Genomic DNA, 22,339 nt, shown 5'->3' on the forward strand with positions numbered 1-22,339 from the left:
AGCTAATACAATAGATTGTGTAATGCACAAATTGTAAGGCAAATTTCCTTATGTATAATAAAGATAATTATTAGCAGCGCCCGAAAGGGGAAAAGACGCTTTTAGTTTTGTGCGAAATGTCTGTCCGTCCGTCCTGTTTAGATCTCGTAAACTAGAAAAGATATTGAAAATCCGACATCACAATATTTTAGACCATTCAAAGTTCTGATGCAACGGCTACTTTTTTTTTTCTTAAAGCGAAAAATCTAATTTTTAAAATCAATTATGCAAGCAGTTTTTTAAAGAGAAAAAGCTAATTAGTATGCATTATAAGTTAGACCTAATTTCAATTGAATAGTAATCTTATAAACTCTATTTTTCTGAACATTTTTTTTATTGCGGAATAAGAGATTGAGCCTTTTCAAAACAATTAGATCAATTATAAGACATCAGTTAGGCCAGGGGAGGCGCGGTGGCTGAGCGGTAAAGCGCTTGGCTTCCGAACCGGGGGTTCCTGGTTCGAATCCTGGTGAAGACTGGGATTTTCAACTTTGGAATCTTTGGGCGCCTCTGAGTCCACTCAGCTCTAATGGGTACCTGACATTAGTTGGGGAAAAGTATGGGCGGTTGGTCGTTGTGCTGGCTACATGATACCCTCGCTAACCGTAGGCCACAAAAATAGATGAACTTTACATCATCTGCCCTATAGACCACAAGGTCTAAAAGGATAACTAGTTAGGCCAGGTTCACATCTAACTTTGCATTCACTTACACCTATGCTTTGATCTGCGGGACCGTTGGGGCACTACACAAGATCTGTTAACCTTCTTTCTCCATTCTTATCTCTTATTTGTCTTTGATATAATTTTATTTGGATGTTCTTTCTGAAAATATTGAAGTCTGCCTGGGTGGACCTCTTCGGGGGCCGATTTTGAGTTTGTGTTTCCACACAAACTGTCTTTTGTAACCTTGTTATTATTAGAATTGATTTTTAAAAAATACAAAGCATAATTTTAGACAAGCTGTTTGTATTTTGAATATTTTAAAATAATGAACGTGTGTAAGTTGTTTTTTTTTACATCATCACATTTTAATACGATATTTTTTTTTTAATTCAACAGCAATACATTTAGGTCTATTTATATAATATACAATTGATTAAAAAAATACATAATAAAATAGAAAATAATTTTAAAATCTATAATAATTAAAATACAATATTAACGAAAAATGTTTTACTGAAATAACTTGAATTTTTTATATTTTAATAATTAATATTTAATGGAAATCAAGCTGTTAGACCTGAGGTATTGTTTTTTTTTATATACCAGTACATTTATTTTCTGATGTTCAATGAATTATAACTTAACAAAATCAATGATTATAACTTGACTATTTCCTGTGGAGTATTAATTTTACTTTTTAAAAATATATTTTAAAAATTTTTATTTAGCTTAAGAAAGTACATAGATAATTTCTAATGTTTGAAAATCCTTGTATCAGCTTTAGTGCAAGACAGACTCTTGTATTAGCTTTAGTGCAGGATAGACTCTTATATCAGCTTAAGTGCACAGTAGACTATCAATCTTGATTTTTTTTTAAATGATCTGTTTGAACGTTTAATCTTGTTTGCCCCTATGTAGATCTTCCTGGTTTATTACAACTTTAAAGGGCTTTCTCAGTGATCATCTTTTGCTCATTTTTTTTATGTATAGAGTAATATTTGACATGGTATTTTATGGTGTATATGTGATATCTATAAAACATTGTAGGTTACGGTACTCAAAAATAAACAACTGACAAGACTTCATCTCATTTCTTTGATTTGATTTTAAAGAATGACCTTAAGTTATGTAAAACAGAAACATTAAGTGTGAACTAAAAATAATTTGAACAAGACATACCAGATATTGAAATTACTATTGCACAACATACCTCTATACATTTGCTGCATAAATAAACAATTGAAAAGTATCCACCCACTAAAAAATCCAAATGTCCCTTGAAAAAATCAACTAAAAGTTGTTCATGTGACCTACACAATTAAACATCAGTTGAGCCTCAAGTCAGTCAATACAGTTTCAGTTATTAATATTGATTACTGTGATTCATATCACAAGATCCGCTTTAAAAAATATGACTGAACACATTGAAGAGACTAGAATGGCTGAAGAATGAAGGAAATTGATCAATAGAAAATGTGTCATGTCCTAATGGTCCAGCAGACTAGTGAAGTGACTGCCTCCTCATACAGACTATAGCCAGCAAAATGCATGTGCACATCAGAGAATGTAATGCTAGTTCAATTAGTGATGGATCTCCAGAACGCGGTCAACGAATTTGCATACGCTGCCGCCTCTTTCGGTTTATCTATAAACCTCGGGAAAACAGAAGTCACCCAATAAAACCTACTCAGCCCCAAGGATCACCGTAAACGGACAGCCCCTTAACGTGGTAGACCACTTAACATATCTAGGTAGTATAATATCAAATGACGCGTCACTTTCAAGAGAAGTTGATAACCGTCTGGCCAGGGCCAGTAACGCATTGGACGCCTTCAGGCGAGAGTTTGGCGGAATAAATCGCTCCGCCTGCCTACAAAAATCACCAGGCGATGGTTCTCTCAACCCTTCTGTATGGATCTGAGACATGGACACTATATAAAAAGCAACTAAAACTACTTGAGCGCTTTCACCAAAGATGCTTGCGCTCCATCATGAACATACGGTGGCAAGACAGCACTACAAACAGCAATGTCCTTGCGAACGCCGGTATGGACAGTATAGAAGGACTTCTTATGGTCCGACAGTTACGCTGGGTAGGGCACGTATCCCGTATGGGAGACGAACGTATGCCAAAGGCAGTCTTTTTTCGGTGAGCTAAAAGGTGGTCGACGTAACAGAGGCGCCCCGCGGAAACGCTTCAAAGACCAGCTTAGGTGCCAACTTGCCTTAGCTGACATAGAAGAGAGCACCTGGTTGCATGCGGCCTCAGAACGAGACAGCTGGAGGTCACTCACAAAGGCCGCGGGATACACATTTGAGACCAAAAGAAAATCCGCTGCCGAGGACAGACGCAGACGGCGAAAAGAAAATCTAAATCGACCACCTACGGACAATGGTTATCCTTGCCCTGGGTGTGGCAAAATATGTAGGTCACAGATAATTATGTAAATAGATGTTATGTCAATTATTTCATTCTTAATTAATTGGCTTGGCTAGTAGTCATAACTAGACAAGTAGGCCTAATATGCGGGCTCGAGTTACCTTGATATAGTGTAGTATACATGTAATTGTGAATATAGTTAATTTTGTAATTTGGTTGTGTGGGGTTAGAGTAAGTTTGGTTTGTTAGTTATCTATTTATTTAGTATATGTACTTATAGGAAAGGAAAGAGCATGAATAAGGCGATGGTGTATTTGAACCTCGGAAAGAGTTAGTAATATAATTTCGCATATTTTTGGGGGGGATCATGATCATAGGCCTACACCAGAAAAGAGTTAGGTCGCTTTGGAACGAATAAGTGGAGAAAAAAAATTAAATACATATCTGAATACCCGAAAAACGTAAAGTGTATAATGAGTGAATGGAGTGCTATAATGGTGCTAGGTCAAATGTCTGTCCTGACGAGTCAGGGAAAGCGTTGTCACCTCTGGGACATAAATCGACGAAGTACTAAATACAACTATTGTGTCAACACGGAAAAACAATGTCTGTCCCCTGCGGGACATCACATTGAATATTACAGTCTAATGACACTTGGGTGAAGAAACTTAAGTGTTAGCAGGTCAGGGGGCTCTAGGTTAGGTCTAGGCCTTGCGCTGTTAAACAGAATTTATTAAGAGTAGCTAGATGGTAATGCTCATGGGCGTAGCCAGGATTTTTTTTCGGTTTGGGAAAAAAAATTATCTATGTGTGTGTGTGTGTACATAATTTATCTTTATTACATTCATACCCTTTCGGAAGACGTTTATTGTTTATTGACTTGCGGCCCTTGCTAGCTCGGGGGTCTGGGGGTTTATTGTTTATTGACTTGCGGCCCTTGCTAGCTCGGGGGTCTGGGGGAGCTCGCAGCGTTCCCCCAGCGCGGGGCGAAGCCCCGCCGCCGAGCACTATTTCTGGTATTGAAAGCCAACAAAATGCATATTCTGAGGTATCTACAGTGCATTATCTTGCTATTAAAAAGTTTTTTTTTCAAAAACCTAATGTGCTATTCTTACTGACTTAGACCCTCTCGCGCCGTTCGGCGCATTTTCCGGCAAGCTGTTTACGCAACTCTTATTTTGCGTAATTCATTTTGTCGGAAAACATGTCCCGCAAAACCTCATGCGACGCTCTGTCTCAACCTTACCACTGGCGGATCCAGGGGGGGGGGGCGGTAGGGGCGATCGCGGACGAATTTAAGTATAGGATTCACACAATTTCTATACCAATTTATTACTTATGTTAAAAATATATACTAATTATTTATATTTCAACCTATTTTTAGATTATTTCGCCGCCCCTCTAGTATGTTGGCCGATTTGGTGGGGTCGGGAGGGGGCGATGGTATCAATCCCGCCCCCCCTACACTTTCGAGTGGGGGGGGGCGGTCCAATTTGTTTGTTGAAATCACAGCTTTCTAACAAAATCAATTAAATATCTATATTATTAGAGCTTGTTATTGATATTTTAACCGATCTTTATATTATGTCGTTCCCTGTTTGCCGATTGGTTGGGGGGGGGGGGGCGAATATCTCTACTGCCCTTCCCACCTAAACCCTTTGAGTGGGGGGCGCGGTCCTATTTTTGTGGAGAATCATAGTTTGTGAACAAAATTAGTTGAATATCTATATAATATAAACTACGTATTGATATGTGACCTATTGTATATTATGTCGTACCATACTCTAATCTCAAATTGCATCATTAGTAAATTTAAATGAAAAAGGGTTGTACCAGGTGGGAGGGGCGATACATGCAATCGCATTTCCCCTATCGGACAAATCAATACTTTTCTTTTTGTATTATAGTTAAGAAATTACAAAATTTAAAAAAAATCTGTCACTAATATAATTTATATACACTATAAATTAAATTCTTATATCGAGTCGCCCCACCCCTATTCTTTAATGCCAAATGCAATCTTTAGCAGAAATTTTTAAAGGAGCGAGGATTAATCGTTTTCACTCTACCGCCCCTCCCATTTCTAGACAGAGTTTATGTAATTTCACATGAATTTATCATAATTATTTTAAGAAAGACTTTGCATTGGAAAAGTTAGAATTCAAACGAAATGATTGAGATGAGTTCTAAACTCAAATAATGTATTCATAGTCGCCTTTTCCCAACCTTTACTCAATCTGATATTTTTCTAGTTAAATAAATTTGGGACTATAACTCACATTTATACTTACATTTTTTTTTAAAACTATTTATCGAATAATTTTTTTTTTTGGCGGCGATCCTCAAAGCAAAAATCTAAATATGTGGGGTATCCTATCTTTTCAAGGAACAATTCAGTTTTATTTGCAATGTATTATGGGCCTATATAATTATATTAGAATATTTTTCAAGTACAACATTATTCGAAAGGTCCTTTTTTAATAGTATGAATAATGAGCTTTAGGTCAGGAGAATACGTTTCTGCAGTGAAAAAAGCAAGAAAACTCTTTTGTCGTCGGGGCTTCGCCCCGAACTCTATTGATGAATAATGAGCTGTACTTGTCAGGAGAATGCATTTCTGCAATGAAGAATGTAAGAAAACGCTTTTGGCGTCGGGGCTTCGCCCCGAACTCCATTAATGAATAATGAGCTGTAGATGTCAGGAGAATACGTTTCTACAGTGAAAAAAGCAAGAAAACGCTTTTGGCGTCGGGGCTTCGCCCCGAACTCCATTGGTGAATAATGAGCTGTACTTGTCAGGAGAATGCATTTCTGCAATGAAGAATGTAAGAAAACGCTTTTGGCGTCGGGGCTTCGCCCCGAACTCCATTGGTGAATAATGAGCTGTACTTGTCAGGAAAATGCATTTCTGCAATGAAGAATGTATGAACACGCTTTTGGCGTAGGGGCTTCGCCCCTAACTCCATTGATGAATAATGAGCTCTAGATGTCAGGAGAATACGTTTCTACAGTGAAAAAAGCAAGAAAACGCTTTTGTCGTCGGGGCTTCGCCCCGAACCCCACAAGAGGACCTTATAGCTCTGCCCCAGTTATTTTTGGTTTTCGCCGAAGGTTGAGAAATGCTATATATATATATGTGTGTGTGTGTGTGTGTGTGTGCGCGCGCGCGCTGTACGCACGTTTATGCATAGGGTTAGGGTTTACTGGGCGTTAGGGTTAGGGTTTGGAAAAAAATCGCCCCCCCCCCCACTCCAAAGTTCTGGATCCGCTAGTGCGCGCGATCCGTTTCGCATAGGGCCCCGCAAATTTAAGAACTTTAAAAGGAAGGGTGTGATAATAACTTCAAAAGGAAGGATGTGCTAATATTATATGATATTACGTCATTGTTTGTTGTTTATGTTTTGTGCGAAAGCAAAAGGATTAGATGGAAATAAAAATAGAGTTTCCATTGGATTGAGGAAAGATGAATAGAGGGGTAATTACTCGAGTGTGAAGTTTAATGCTGAAATTATAGACTCCAAACCCGAATAATGGACTATTCTATCATTATTAAGAATAACTTTTGGATCTGTTATACTCGATTCTCTAAATTTTGCTTCAAGGTTAATTAGTGTAGCCATAAAATACTCGCCATTTAGATCTATTATTAGTAAAGGTAACAAGATACCTGGAATTCGCTGTATATCATGCAGTTTTATTCGTGGAAACAAAGTTTAAAATGTAAAACTAACTTTAAAAAAAATTTGATCTCTGTGGGAAAAAATATTTTTAAAATGTCAACAAAGTCAACGTACTGATAGACCTAGATCTAGGTTTAGTCTTTGTGAAAAATTTAATCCATAAATGTTGAAAAAAAAAAGACACCAGTTGACACTATTTGTCAATCAATATATTAATTTATGTATTTACAAATAAATTTCGGACACCCATTTGGGGGTCCCCCCTAGGTGGGGGCCCGGGGGGATTTTAAAATTCTCCCCCCCCCCTCCCCCCTTAGTTACGCCACTGCTCGCATTTCATCGTCTATTGTAATAAGCCTCTCTCTTTTCTTAGACTTGATTTCAGTCAGTACTGAAAATCCAAATTCACAAAACCATGAAGATTGCAGGATATAACTTGTTGACTGAAATCCAAAACATGTTTAGACTCTTTTCCACAAAATTTGACTTAAGAACTGCATCATTTTTTAAATCAATGAGCTGCTCTTCTTCTTCGGTTGTAAGATTTGTAGCTTCATTCTTTCCAAATGGATAGCTAACCCATCCATATTCAAGACTTCGAACTGTTGGGAAGTAATGCTGCAATGCTGACTGCAGGTGTGTCAAAGAGTACAGAATTTCGGGGGTGATTTCTTTAGTTAAAGCACATCCATTGTAAGTAGGAAAGCATTCGAATATATATTGATATTAAATGCAGCTTGCTCTTCTTTAACCCATCAGCTGTTAACCCTTGTCATTTCGTTCCAAGTTAACCTAAGACTTTCAACACAGTTCTTCAAAGCATTGAATAAATAGTGGCCTGAGTTTGAATATTTAACTGAATGATTTGAAATATTGCCAATAGGAATAATTAAGTTTACTTTAAGCTGTAGAGACAATGTTTCTTTCGCATCTTCATCCTAAGTGATAGGAAAGGGAAATTTCAATATTTTATATAGATATTTAAAATTAGTTATTTTTAATATATTTGCATTTTTTGTATGTATAATCTGTGGGTAAAACAGTCCGGCGGGCGCTTGTGGCCTGCGTCCGTTATTTGCCCACCCCTGGTGTAGACAATACTCATAGTTGTCACCATTATTTACAATAGCAAGGTTTCTTCTATACACAAAAATTTATAGTAAATTTATCAATAGAAAGTTTTTAATATGCACTCAACTTATCAACAGAATGCTTACATTATGTACTAAATTTTTAAACAGAATGAGCAGCCACGAAAAATGCTCGTATACTAATGTACTTAGTTTATCTCATCGGGTTACAGTCAAATGAAAAAATATTGACAATGTCATTTCAAATAAATCGATGCAAATGAAATATATCAATCATAACTATTAATATTATCTCAATGAATTACATAGTGAATGAAAAAAGTTTTGACAATGCTACTTTCAACTAAATCATAAAAGTCAAAGAAGTCTATTAATCATAAATATAATCATCAATTAGTCATGATTATTTTACACATATATGATGTATGTCTTAATGTGAGCTCAAGTTGCTTGAAAACATGTATAATCTACAATCTTTTTCAAAAAATAAATCCGTGTTTACATCCCATAACATCCAAGATATAGTTTCAAGCCATGGAAAATGATTGAATAGTTTTCACAAATCAACTAGTGTGCACGTGCACGTACCCAAGTTCCATTCTTACTTCCTCTTTCTGTGTCCGAGGTTTCTCGTGCTGTTCACCTTCTTGACTCAAGGGGAGCGAATAACAGTTAATGTCAAGCGAGACTGTGACAGTATTAAGAAGGGTATTAGATCTAGATCTAAACATATGTAAAGGTATTAGGTCAAGATCGACTAGGCTAAATAGTATGTCGACTATATTTAAGTTGCTATAAAAGATTAAAAGAATGACGTGTGTTTTTCCTTGTGCGCAATAGGCTGTCCGGGACGGACATATCTAAGGAGGGGGCAGTGTTATAAACCTGGTGGTGACACAGATGGGGATAGGAGTGTGTATGTAAGTTAGCCAACGCAAATCGCCCCAGGCGCTAGATGATAGGTCAACCGTGACGAGCAGAGACCGTAAGGTGAATAGTTCTCAGACCTGTCACGTCAAATATAGTCGGGAGACCACACAGATTGGTCAAGCCCAGGGGCGGACTAGGTATCAAAATCGGTCTGGGCATTACCATATAAACCGGCCCACAAATGGCATGTCATATATTTTCGGTGTGGGGGGGGGGGGATTTTTACCCCACTCCACAATATATATATATATATGTGTGTGTGTGTGTGTGTGTGTGTGTGTGTGTGTGTGTGTGTGTGTGCGCGCGCGTGTGTGCGTGCGTGCGTGTGTGTGTGTGTGTGTGTGTGTGTGGAGTGGAGTGGAGTGGATACCTTCTTTTCAGGAAACACCGGCCACCCCGATATCCACGTGACCCTTCCCCCTAGATGGCACCTTGTGTCCGCGCATAAAAAGGCAGACCAACGAGGGCACTGTCCATTCGACCGGCATCTCTTGTCGCTGTAGTGTCCGTATGTTACTGGACCTACGTCGTCTCCATTCCCTGTTTGTGCCTGGTTCTACACCATGTGTTTATGTATGGCTGCAGGTAATTGCATTTTACTTTCTTATGTTATATTGTAATTTTATTTAGTAGTCTACATAGAATACCACTACCCCCGGATTTCGTCCATATTGTTGGACTATCGTTATTTTTTTAGAAAACCAGCATGTAAATGATTCCATTTGCTGAATTGTGTAGCTTTAGTATACTATACGAATTAGATCATATATAGAATGTTAAATGTCCATCTTGTTAATCTAATTCTACAACCAGTGTGTAGATACTGGCTTTTATGCACCAGTTGTTCTATTTAATTGTTATTGTCATTTATTTTTAGAGAATTACTTTGTCATTAATTTGTATAATGTTTGTGATGTCTCCTATCCCTCCTTATGTTCTGGTAAGAGATGATTGGCTTACAGTATTAGATTTTCTATTTGTTGATGTAGTATTTAGACTTGATGTTGTGTGTACAACTTGGTCTAACCATTTAGGCTTATTAATTATGTTTAGTTAATGCTCAATTGTAATTATGTTTTATGTTTGCCTTTGGCAGGTCTTTAGTGTATAGGTGGGAATCGTCCTACGAGTTGTCTTCGTCATGTCATTTAGTTTGTTCTGTGCCGAACCCACCATATATATATATATATATATATTAGTGTGTGTGTATATGTAATTAATCTTCATTACAATCTGATCTTTCTTTTTTCAAACATTTGTTCTACCCTAGAATACTCTCTTACTATAATTAAGTGGAAAGACATTACTCACCGCCGAGCATCATTTCCGTTATTTTAAGCTTTAAAAAATGTATATTCTGAGTTATATACAATGCAATTAGCCTGCTACTCTTCCGCTAAAAAAAAAAAAAATTCAAAAACTAAATGTGCTATTCACTGGAGTTCAGCGACTGGTAGAAAATGATAAAATGCTTTAGTTTTTGTATTGGAGGGGGGAGAGCAACCACAAAACCCCTTTTGGCTACGCTCATGAAATTTGGTGACTGTAGTTTGCTTAAAGTTGGCTGCACAGGGGCAGTAAGTAAAGTTTCCCTTTCAGACAATGAGGTCTGAGGCAAGTCATGGTTTGAACCCCTCCTCTACTACGCCCATGTGTTATATTATAGGTGTAAGCCTAATTCTCTACAAAATATATAAAGTTTGATAACGCATTGAAAACTGGATGGATGCATTCGTAGGATTACATAATGTATTCTATTTATATATGTATGTAGTCTGGAAACTATAAACAATAAAATAGCAGACTAATGAGTTTGAAGCTTTTGGTATTACTTATAGATTACAGACGTTTCTTAAAAAAATAAGATAATCACGTCCTACGCATTTCATGTGTCAATCTAGTCATGCATGTTGATCTGTGACTTAAAATATGCTAAATCATTTGTTTCCTGGCTGACTCAGGCAACCCATTCCATTAAAAGATAAGAAAAAGCAGAGCGGTTAAAGGGGTAATGTGGTTCGTTCTAGTACATTCTCAAAAACGCGATTTGTATATATATGAATGCTCATATGACCCATTATTTAAAATATAAATTAAATCTCCTCAATTAAATATGGGATGTGACAGCGCTATATAGAACTAAGAATGAGCTAGCCCCAGTGTTCAAAATACTCTTTCAGGCTTCACTTAACCAGGGCAGAGTACCAAAGGACTGGAAAGACGCTAATGTCACCCCCCTATTTAAAAAAGGAGAAAAATCTGACCCAGGAAACTACAGACCAGTATCACTTACCAGCATCACATGTAAATTCCTAGAACACATAATGTGTAGCAACATCATAAACCACTTAGACAAACATAATGTCCTCACACTATACCAACATGGCTTTAGGAAATATAGATCATGTGAAACACAAATTAATAGGACTAATTGATGATTTTTCAAAAGGTTTAGATAATAGTGAACAAATAGATGCTATCTTACTAGATTTTTCTAAGGCTTTTGACAAAGTTCACCACCATAGTTTTCTTAAAAAATTAAAATATTTCGGCATTAATGGTCCACTGCATCAGTGGGTTAAAGATTTTCTGATAGGGAGAGAACAAACTGTAATAATAAACTCAGGTGTACCTCAAGGAACAGTCTTGGGTCCACTATTACATTTACATAAATGATTTACCAAATTGCATTACTTCAGGAACAAAATTCAGATTATTTGCAGACGATTGCATAATATATAGAACAATAAAAACAACACAAGACACAGATATTTTACAAAGAGAATTAGATGAATTACAGAAATGGGAATCAAATTGGAGCATGTCTTTCCACCCAGAAAAATGTCAGTTGTTAAGAGTAACAAAAAAACTAAAACAAATTAATTCCACTTATCTTATTCATGGCAAACCAGTAACACAGACTAAAAACGCAAAATACCTAGGTGTTATAATAAATGAAAAACTGTCATGGAATCCACATATTGATGAAACTACAAAAAAATCTAACAAAAGCATTACGATTTATTAAAAGAAATTTCTATAAATCAAATAAGAACATAAAACTAAAATGTTATTTAACCTTGGTTTTTTGAAATTTTCTGCTAAAATACTGTAACGGTACTGCGCATGGCCCATTTTTCAACATTTCCAATATACAGGTTTTCCTTTCACAGCGAATATTAATTTGGACCCAGGTTAAAGTTGACAGGTGTGGAAGCGTCCATTATTTTTCACGTACGAGGAGGACCGCATAGGTCAAGGCTTAAGGCTTTTTAAAATGATAATGACCTGCATGATACTCCAAATTTTCAGTTTATAAAGAGATATGGAAAAACGTCATTTCATAGACATCTACGAGGAATTGAATTTTAAAAAAAGGGAGGTGTTTACCCAGTTTTTAGCTTTTTAAAGATAGTCACAATTGTGAAACACTATAGATGTTATTTATTTGACCTGCGCATTTAGCGTAATATTTACATAGTGATTTAGATTATAGGAATTTTAATATGAGTTACTAGTATTAGTATACACAAATTTAAAAACGTTTAGAGAATAATATTACATATAATATAGAATTAATGATTATAAGACGTCCGGCAAAAAGAGGACATTTCCTCCTTTTTAGGGCGTGTCCTCTGTCCGGCAGATATTATGGACCCTAGCTATCGGTACAAATTTTTTTTTTCAGAGTATGATTTAATTATATTTTAAATCAATAACATTTTTGGCCTATTTTTTTTTTAACATCTTTGTCTTTTTTTTTTAAATATTTATTTATTTATTTGTAATCTATCCTCCTATCCTCATTGAAAGGCTTTGTCCTCCCTACCTAATAAAATATTTGCTTTATATATGCTTTGTTCCGACATTTTTACCGTGTTCCGCAATTGTGACTTTTTAAAAAATCATTTTCCGTAATTGTGACTGACCATATCACAGTCGATTTGTATGTAAAATTTAAATATGTGTTGCAAAACTAAACAATGCGTCTATTTTTATCAGAAAATGGATGGGCAATGCCTAGGTACTTTTAGTTTTTCCATTACGGAGCAAAAAATTGAAAACTAAAAGTAGCAGCAAATTTTTCCGCAATAGTGACTCTACTATATATCATTTTTATGTGCAGCAACAAAGCCCATTACCATGATTATTATTTGGCATATTATATTATTGCTGTATTTGTAAATATGATTTTTAAAAAAAATATAAGTTTGTTGTTGGCCCAAGTGGATATGGGTCACCTTAAAGTTGTTCGTTGTTGGGTTTTTATCTTGACGTGTATTGTGGTTCATGTGGTGACCATTGGCGAATCAATTCGCGATTCCCCATCATTTAGACGCCTTTCTTTTTTTTTCTTGTTCATTCTATGAAATTTTGTCTTCGAAAGGATTCTTGATCGCTGGATTTTTTTTCAAAATGTCCAGTTCATCTAGTAGGGGGGATGTCACGCGTAGTTTGGACAACTGTCTTTTGCTTTCTCTCAACTCTGTTAAATTTTTATAAATTTCTACTCGTAATCCTTGTATTGGGCGAGAGCGCCTTGTATTTTTGTTTTGAATTGTTTGCTACGCCACAAAGTCCGGTGACATTTATTGGTCATTCTTTGTCAGGAGGCAGTTCACTCTCTAAAGTTGGTCGAAACGGACGGTGTGTTGGTCCGTAAAAGACTATTAATCTGCTTAAACAAGTACTATTTCCTTAAACTTATTATTCGGTAGGAGTTACTTCGTTTGTGATATCTCTTGTTATATGTTCTATGAGGTTGTCACTATTTCTAGTTTTAGAGTAGCCTAGAAATTTGTGTTTATTTTGTTTATAGGGTACCATTACCAATGTTAGAGTTGTATGTACTGAACTCGATTTTTTGCCAGTGTTTGGCGTCGCTTATCTTCTCAGAGGTATATATTACAATCTTGAGTGTCATTGTCAGACACAACTGTTTTCGAGATCCGTGTCCATTTGTAGATTTCGTGATCTATGAGGCAGATGATGTAAAGCTCATCTTTCTATGGCCGTCGGTTTACCAGGACCTCATGCACAACGACAATCATCTTTGCTTCCCCATCGTATGTCAGGTACCCATTAGAATTGGCTAGACTCAAGAGAGGCGTAAAAATCTAGAACTTAAAATTCCAGTCTTCCCCAGGATTTGAACTGGCGACCACACAGCTAGGAAGCCAAGTGCTTTACCAGTTTTCTGAATGCAGGATACACTAAGTTCCAACATGCCATTTGTAATGAGAATCATCGTTGTATGTTACAGTTGTCATATAAATATATAACAGCGTATAAAACATTTATAGAAACTAGATTTAAAAGACCTAATGGTTAAATTGTTGTCACTGTTGTGAATGGCAGCTATTAACGTTGGCGTTTTTGTAAAGTATGGCTGACCCGTAGAGAAAAATCTCTTGGGCATGTTTTTTTTTTCTTCAAGTGCTCTTAAGTAGACTTAAGGCTTGAAATATTGAACTGAAATATATATATTTTAAAACTGACACATGTAAGGGCATAAGTATTATTTCAACAAGTTCAGTACACAATAACTTTCTTCAAGTAGTGTACTTGGTACAAAAATTTAATAACACTTGTATAACTTACAGAAAATAGACAAAACAACACAAATATATATATATAATGAAGAACAAGTTTATAGAAGTCAACTTAAAACCAGAGTGACAACAAATGTGTTTAAAATATAGTAATGCCAGACATGTAATTACAATTTTAATTTGTTTACAAAATTGATTGTTTTAAAAGTTATTCTTTAACTACAATGAAAACATATGTAAACAAAAATTGATTTTAATTCTAATACAATTTAATTCATTTGAATTTTTTCTCAAGCCCAGTTAAGCTCTTAAGTAAAACGGGCATCTCGTTGTTATATTAATGCTTCCAGAGCCCTTCCACATCTTATACTATAAAGTAGAATGTAAGGCGTATGTATGTGCGAATAGAAATCAAAACCGTTTGACCAATCTTGATTAAACTTGGCAGAAATGTTCCTTGGGTACTAACTTAGACCGTAGTTTATGTACTGTAGCCCTAAAACAAACTTAAGACCATCAAAAAAAAAGTTGACCAACTCTATGAAAGCATTATAACTTCATCGATCTAGGCTATGTTTACCATATTTACATGAAAAGATAGAAACGATCTAGATCTAATTTTAGAAACTACACTTTGCGCAGATAAGTTTTTTACTTTGACACATGAAAATACAAAATATAGTCTATTGATTTCATTATTTAATAAAATTAAGCTTCAAATGTGTGTTTCAAATGCATTTTTACAGAAATTCGTTCCTTATATCTGCGAATTTAGAATTCCTGACGAACATTCCTTCATTAGACACTAAGCGAAATGTTACACATCTCTCTATTCCTAGGTCTAAAACTCTAATTCCTTCTAAGATGATACAACTTCTCTTCGCAAAGATAGTTTTATAATTAAACACATGAACATATTAATTATAGTCCATTCATTTCATATTTTAATCAAATTAACATTCAAATTTGTTTTTCTAAACCATTCTTACATAGATCTACATTCGTTCGCCAATGTTTTCATAAAAAATTGAATTCAGGTCAATTAGCTATTTTTAACTCCATTTATAATATTTTTTTATTCATGAATTCATGCATTCGCTTTACTTATAACATTATTATTTTCTTTCATTGTTTCTAATGCACTATATCAGTGACTACATCAGCAATACGCGGGCAATATATGTCTAGTTTCAAATATTTTAAAGAAAAACACTTACAGGTTCAACCCGACTGTTTAAAAACTTTGGCAATATAAATGTCTGGAACCAAACAGACAAGTTTTTATAATGAATTAAAAATTTAAAAAAAAATGAAATTGTAGGTGCTTATAGATATAAAATCATACAGATAGATATTAAGTGTGGAACATTATAGTATTGAGAAAATATGACAGCATATATTATCTTTGCTGCTTTTTTTTGAGTTTCTTTTCATAATGATGCTCATTCATAAGTTTCTATTAGCATTATTGGTGGAATTTTCTATTCTTAATAAATTATTAAATTTCTGTTTATATTAATTAAATTCAAAATGAAGTTTCACTAAGCCAGCAAGCTTACAATTGTGTCCTCTTCGAAAAAATGTGTGACCAAAGCCATATGCAGCCAACTCCTGGGGAAAAGAAGTTTGTTTTGATGAGCTTAGATAGAAATATAACTAGTAGACCTACTTACTAATTACTGAAAAATACTCATTTAAGGAAATTCAAAATGCAACAATTTTAAAATGATTTCCAAACTTAAAATAATAACAAAAAAAAAGTCTTGAGTTTTGCAATACTACTTACAGCTCTATTATAAAACGAGGCTTAACATATACAATGAATCAATTGCTTTGGTACAACTACTTTAGGCCTATATACGCAATTGTAAAAATTTCGTTTCATTTCAGACACATTGTTTTTTTTTGGGGGAGGGGGGAGAATCCACAATTAGCGGGTCAAAGGTGATCTCCATTCTGTTTCATTGTTGCCAATTCAAATTGATTAGAAAATTCATAAAGGAAAATTAGTTTCAATTTACAAGTATTCTATTTCTTCCTTCTAAAATATGGCATGCTTTTAGATGTTAGTATTATTAAATGCGGCCCTGCCCCAGTTTACAGCACTCTACAAGCTCTCAGGTTGGCATGAGGTTTCTTCTCTGTTTGGGGATATAGAAACAAGCTCTAAATGTTAATTTGGGTCCCTAGTTTTGTTGTTGTTGTTTAAATGTTCCTATTAATTAAAACATTAACAAATGATATTTTAAGCTAACCTTTCTTTCGTCGCTATAGACTGTTAGATCTTAACATCTGGGGATAAAATATGATTATGAAATGTAACTATGCAATGGTGGAAAAAAAAAATTAAATACCCAGTTTGTCAAAGCATTTTAAAATACCCATATCTATCCACTTTTTGTTACAAAATTTGTAACGGAATTATTAAAATTTAAAAAGATAAATATATCTTTAACAAGGTAACAAAGACAGTTTGTGTGGAAACACAAAATCGAAATCGGACCCGAAGTGGTCCACCGAGATTCGAACAAGGGACTTCCGCTTCCAAGTGCTTTACCCCCCCCCCCCCAGCACCTCCATACATTCATTTAACGTACACTAATATTTTTTTAAATAATAATTATTAACCGTATCCATACATTGAAAATTAATAACATGTTACAATAATAAAAAGAAACTAAAAAAGATGTATAGATTACTTTAGGTATGAGCTAGCTACATTTGTGTATAAATGACTTGAAAAGACTTTCCCCTCGCAATTAAAAATTAATATCTCCGTTGTCATACAATCTAGACCTATACCTAGTTCTAGATCTAAATATAGATTCAAGATACAAGTCTAGATCTGTACCATAGGCCTTTTCTATATCCAGCTACTAGATGTTCTCGTCTAATATATGCATTCCTGATGGAAGCTTCCAGCCTTACCAGGTGTCAGTTGTTGTCCGCCCCTGCCGGAATCGGCACTGGTAGTTGGAGATGATTTTATTTCTCTCGAGGTACCAGACCAACATATTGTTTATAATCCTTTCCACGGTTTTGCAGATGCAGCTTGTTAGTGCGATAGTTAGCTGGGTCAGACCCATCTCTTCCCGGTTTAGGTATCGGTATAACCGTGGCTTTCCTCCAGCTATATGGGAAATAGCCTGTTTGCCATACACAGTTATAGATTTTTAGCAGGGTTGCCAATAAAGGTTTAGGAAGAATATGCTTGAGGAACTGATATTGGATTTCATCTTCTCCTGGCGCTGTGTCATGTGATATGCCCAGCGAGTCCCTCAGTTCTTCAAGCAAGAGCGGCTTGTTATAATCATCATTGTTCTCTGATCTGAAGTCAATGGGGTGTCTTTCCTCCCTGATTTAGATTTTTTGGAATTCTGGCATGTAGTGTGCAGTGGATGATTTATCTGCTATTGAGGATGCAAGGCAGTAAGCTATATCTCTGGGGGACGTAACAGTTCGTCCTTGGTTTTTCAATTACCCTATAGCATTTGATTCTTTCCCTTTGATCCGCCTTACTGCCTTCCAAACCGCTCTAGCAGAAGTTTTGGCATCCAAACTGCTTACAAAATTCCTTCAGGAATTCCTTTTCGCTGACCGTACGGTTTGTCTAGCCTTCGTTCTAACTATCCTGAATAGATTTAGATTTTCCTGGGAAGGATTCTTTATAAATGCAGACAGCCGTTTTTTCCTATCGCCAATAGCACTTTTGCAAGCTGTATCAAACCATGGTTTGCTAGGCCGTTTTAGGTTTGCGGAGGTTAGGGGGACAACTTTCAGGGCAATATCGAGTAGCTTGCTAGCAAAGATATCAGCTGGGTTCTGTTCATTTATGATATTTTCTGTGATATCCTTAAAATTGTTCCCAATCAGCTTTATTCAGCTTCCACGGCTGAAGCCGTCCCAATGAGGGGAGCAATGATGATTGGAAAGTGATCACTTCCCCGTAGATCATTGCTTACTGTCCACTTAAAATCGTCCAGAAGTCCGGGGACACATACGGTGAGGTCAATGCACGTGAGAGATCCAGTTCTTGGGTGCAAGTAGGTCGGTGATGCATCATTAAGTATGCATAAATCATGTTGGAGGAAGATATCCTCCAGCATACGACCTCTTGTGTCAGTATTGCTGGATCCCCACGTAGTGTTATGGGCATTGAAATCCCTAAGGATTATATAGCACGAGGGAGTTGTTTTATGAGGTTTTCCATGTCTGTTGGGTTCAATGGAGCGCCCGGAGCAAGTGATAACCTTGTGAAGGGTTATCCTAGCTGCTACGGCCTGTAGTGTGGCCTGTAGTTCTACCCTCTCATGGGGGACGCTGTCCTTCACAAGGATACAGATTCCACCTGATGCTCTCTTCGCATCCTCAACATTTCTGCTGTAAGTACTATAGCTTCGGAAACTAATGCTATCTTTCAGAAATGTTTCCTGTAAGCAGACAGCTACAGGGGTCTCAGAGTCAATCAGTAGCTGCATTTCCTCATAATTGGCCTTGAGGCCTCTACAGTTCCACTGCACAATCCTGGAATCCATGGCTTATTCTAAGTAGCCTACTTGGAGCTATTAGGCCTTGGGAGGCCCCCGGAGGGGTTTCCCTTTATTCCAGTGACCTTGGTATTTTTAGTCTTGGGTTTGGATGGATAGGAGGACAACCTCCTTTTGGAGGAGGTCTTTCTCTCTGGAGAGGGGAGATCCATCCGATTAGAGCGGAGGCCGCTTCCTCCTCTCTCACTTCGGGCATCTTCTTTAACTGGGCTTCTCCCCTTAGGGAGTTGGTCAACCTCTAACTCAGTTGAGGTTGGGGTGTGGCTATGTTCTCTGAGGAGAACCTGTGTCAGACATAATGTCTCTGGGTTCTCCCGGAGTGTTGGTTTTGACATGCTGCTCAGTCTCCATGCTCTCATCAGCCAGCACAGAGAACCTGTTCTTTAGCATGACAAAAGGGCTTTCTTGTCTCTTTGGAGGTGTATCCTTTGGCGGTGTTTTGAGTTTCTGAGTTGGAGGAGGAGCAGGAGGAGGTGGTGGGGTCAATGTATCCGTCTGTGTGGCTATGGATTTCTCTATCTTAACCACAGGCTGGGCGTAGGTCTTTGTCCAGCATGGCTGAAGGTACATCCATTTCTTGCCTTGTACTCCTGCACGGCAACCTCCTGTTTCCACACAGGGCAGTCCTTGGAGTCGGCTGAGTGGCCACCGTGACAGTTTGGGCTTTTGAACTGGAAGACGCTGGAACTGCAACTTTGATCGAAAGGTTTCTAGGGAACGTGAAAAGATCTAGACGTGTTTGTGGAGTCAATCAATGTGTGTTGTGTCTGTTGTTCTCCTTTCTAGAATTTTGTTGGTTATAATTGAAAAAAAAGTCCTTGTAGTTACACCAAATTTCCAATAAGGATCAATAAAGCAGTCTTAGTCTTGATATCATTTAATTATAAACCAAGAGTGTGGAAAAAGTTGGAATTTAAAGCATGTTATGATACCAGTTATGAAATGTGTAAATAAAATCTAAACAAGAGGATTGAACAGAAAAGAGAATACAGAGAATATTGTGAACTGTTAGAAATGAAACAAGGTGATCTTATCCTTCATTGCGAGGTGAGTTGGTTTTCTAGATAACAAGTTCTCCTAAGATTATGGAAACTGAAAAACATTAAACATGATTTTGGAAAAACAACAGATGCTTCAAGTGCATTGTGACCTAAAGAGGATTCATGAACCAATATGATTAGTTCACATTACCTATTAGCGGGTATAGCTAAAAATATTCTATTAGAATTATAGCTAGACTTAGGTACTTTAGATCAACAGATCAGTGTTAAAAGAATGCTGGCACGTTCGTCCAGAGGTGTGCTGGTCCCTTCTTGTACTGCCTAGGTTATTAGGTATAACCTCCAGGTATACAATTCAACTAATGTATGCAACAAAAGACTTTACAAAGTCGCAGGTAAACATATTTACAAAGTTTATTTACATGAGAAAAATAAATGTGTAAATAAATGGCCATCAACTAACAGGCCGACACAACAAAAAGTAAACAAAAGATACTCAAAAATAATATGGCACACTGCCCTAGTCATATGTTACATTATCGTCACATTCTGGAGAATACACATTTACAAGAGTAAAATAAAGGTCACAGGCCTCAGGTTAACACATGACCACTTTTGACCACTGGGTTACAAACTTCCGGCTTACACAGCCAACTGAAGGTCACAGGCCTCGGGTCGAAACACGACCACTTTTGGCTACTCTAGGGTTACAAACTTCAGGCTTACACAGCCAACTAAAGGTCACATGCCTCAGGTCGAAACACTACCACTTTTGGCTACTCTAGGGTTACAGGCTTCAGGCTTACACTAGCCACTTTTAGCCAAAAAAAAAATGGTCATGATGAACTATAGGCTTCAGGGAAACCTATGAGCCTACAAGCTTCATAGAATCCCACCTATAGACATCCGTTTGGTAAAGCCCATCTGATGATTCAATACAGGTTGAATCCCTCAGAGAGAAGGCTATAAAAAAAATGTAAACCCCTCTGATGATTCAATACAGGTTGAATCCCTCAGAGAAAGGCTACAAAAATATGTCACATTTGGGAGTACCCCAGGATGCAGAACATCAGGGTAAAAGTATACTGCCCGGAAATCATTTGGGGCTATATCTATTAATAAATACATAATATAAAATACAATAATACTGTTACGAATCTCACTATCCAGGCTCTCTGCAAACTGCACCTTACACCACCAACTTAAAGAACTTGACAACTCAGGGCTCCAAAGTAACGTAACACTTTAATAGTTGAATAAATAACAGCCAATACTGTACAATTGGCAACACGTACACTGTACAAATATCTTTCCGATAACACCGTTCCGCCGTATCAACTCTTGCACTGGCATCTCCGTCTCGTTCCGGGCTTGCACTGGGTTCAACAGTTCAGGACTGACCTCACACACTAGGCTCGTTGTGTCGGACTCGATCACAGACCAAGATCAAGACGCCGTTCGCCTCAACTGTACTTGATAGTACTCCGCACTGAACCGTCGTAATGCTCCGTACAGAACCACACCGCTGAACTGTGCTGTAGTCAACCGGACTGTAGTGAACCGGGCTCTGAACCCCTGCCGTGAACCTCCTGTCGTGAACCTCGCTGTATTGAGCCCCTTTTGAAATTCCAGACTTTTTCCAGACTTTCCAGACCGCGTACGAACTAATAGCCAATGGAGGCAAGGGGCATCAGAATTGGAGGTGGAAAGCTGACACGTGTCAGTTGTTTAAATACCTCGGAGCTATCGTCTCAGATGAAGGAACCAAACCTGAACTACTGGCCCGAATTGCACAGTCCACAGCAGCACTTGCAAAACTCAAACCAATATGGAAAGACAAAGGTATAGTTCTCTACAGCAAAATCAGACTGACGTACTTCCTGGTCATGACCACATTGTTATATATGTTTGCGAGTCTTGGACGCTGACTGCAGAACTAGAGAGGAGAATACTAGCAATGGAATTGAGATGCTACAGAAAGATTTTAGGTATCACATCACCGCATCACAAGCGAAGAGATTAGAGACACGGTTATTACAGCGATTGGAATCCACCATGACCTGCTAACTACTATTTTAAAATAACGCAAACTAAAACTCTATGGCCATATTACAAAGTGCTCAGGGCTTGCAAAGACGTTCCTTCAGGGAGCAATACCAGGAAAAAGAAAACAGAGAAAGCGATGGGATGACACCCTAAAAGCGGTTCTATCCAAGGCAAAAATATATTTACAAATATTCAATACTTTAACTACCAAAGAAAAAAAAAGAGTCACATACACATTTTAGAAACCTCTCGTGAGTTACGTATAGAAATTATAGGGGGAACTCTTTTCTTCTCTCTCCCTCTCTTTCTCTCTCTATGGCCCCTTTTTTTTTACCATGCACATCATAATGTTCTCTTGACATATATGGCTTTTGTCTTGATTCGAAACGCCCTCATAACGCCTCCCCC

The 22,339-nt window shown here is 37.0% G+C and overlaps 1 long non-coding RNA gene across 1 annotated transcript; it reads right to left on the bottom strand.

Moving 5' to 3' along the window:
* Nucleotides 1-14,414: 14,414 nt before the first annotated feature.
* LOC106066226 (uncharacterized) lies at nucleotides 14,415-21,494 on the bottom strand. Its single transcript, XR_008774333.1, has 3 exons — nucleotides 17,266-21,494; nucleotides 16,593-16,629; nucleotides 14,415-15,948 (listed from the first exon to the last, which is right to left on the bottom strand). It is a non-coding gene; the product is annotated as an uncharacterized LOC106066226 (long non-coding RNA).
* Nucleotides 21,495-22,339: the final 845 nt, after the last annotated feature.

The sequence above is a fragment of the Biomphalaria glabrata genome, chromosome 13, assembly GCF_947242115.1.
Source record: "Biomphalaria glabrata chromosome 13, xgBioGlab47.1, whole genome shotgun sequence".
Taxonomy (NCBI): domain Eukaryota; kingdom Metazoa; phylum Mollusca; class Gastropoda; family Planorbidae; genus Biomphalaria; species Biomphalaria glabrata.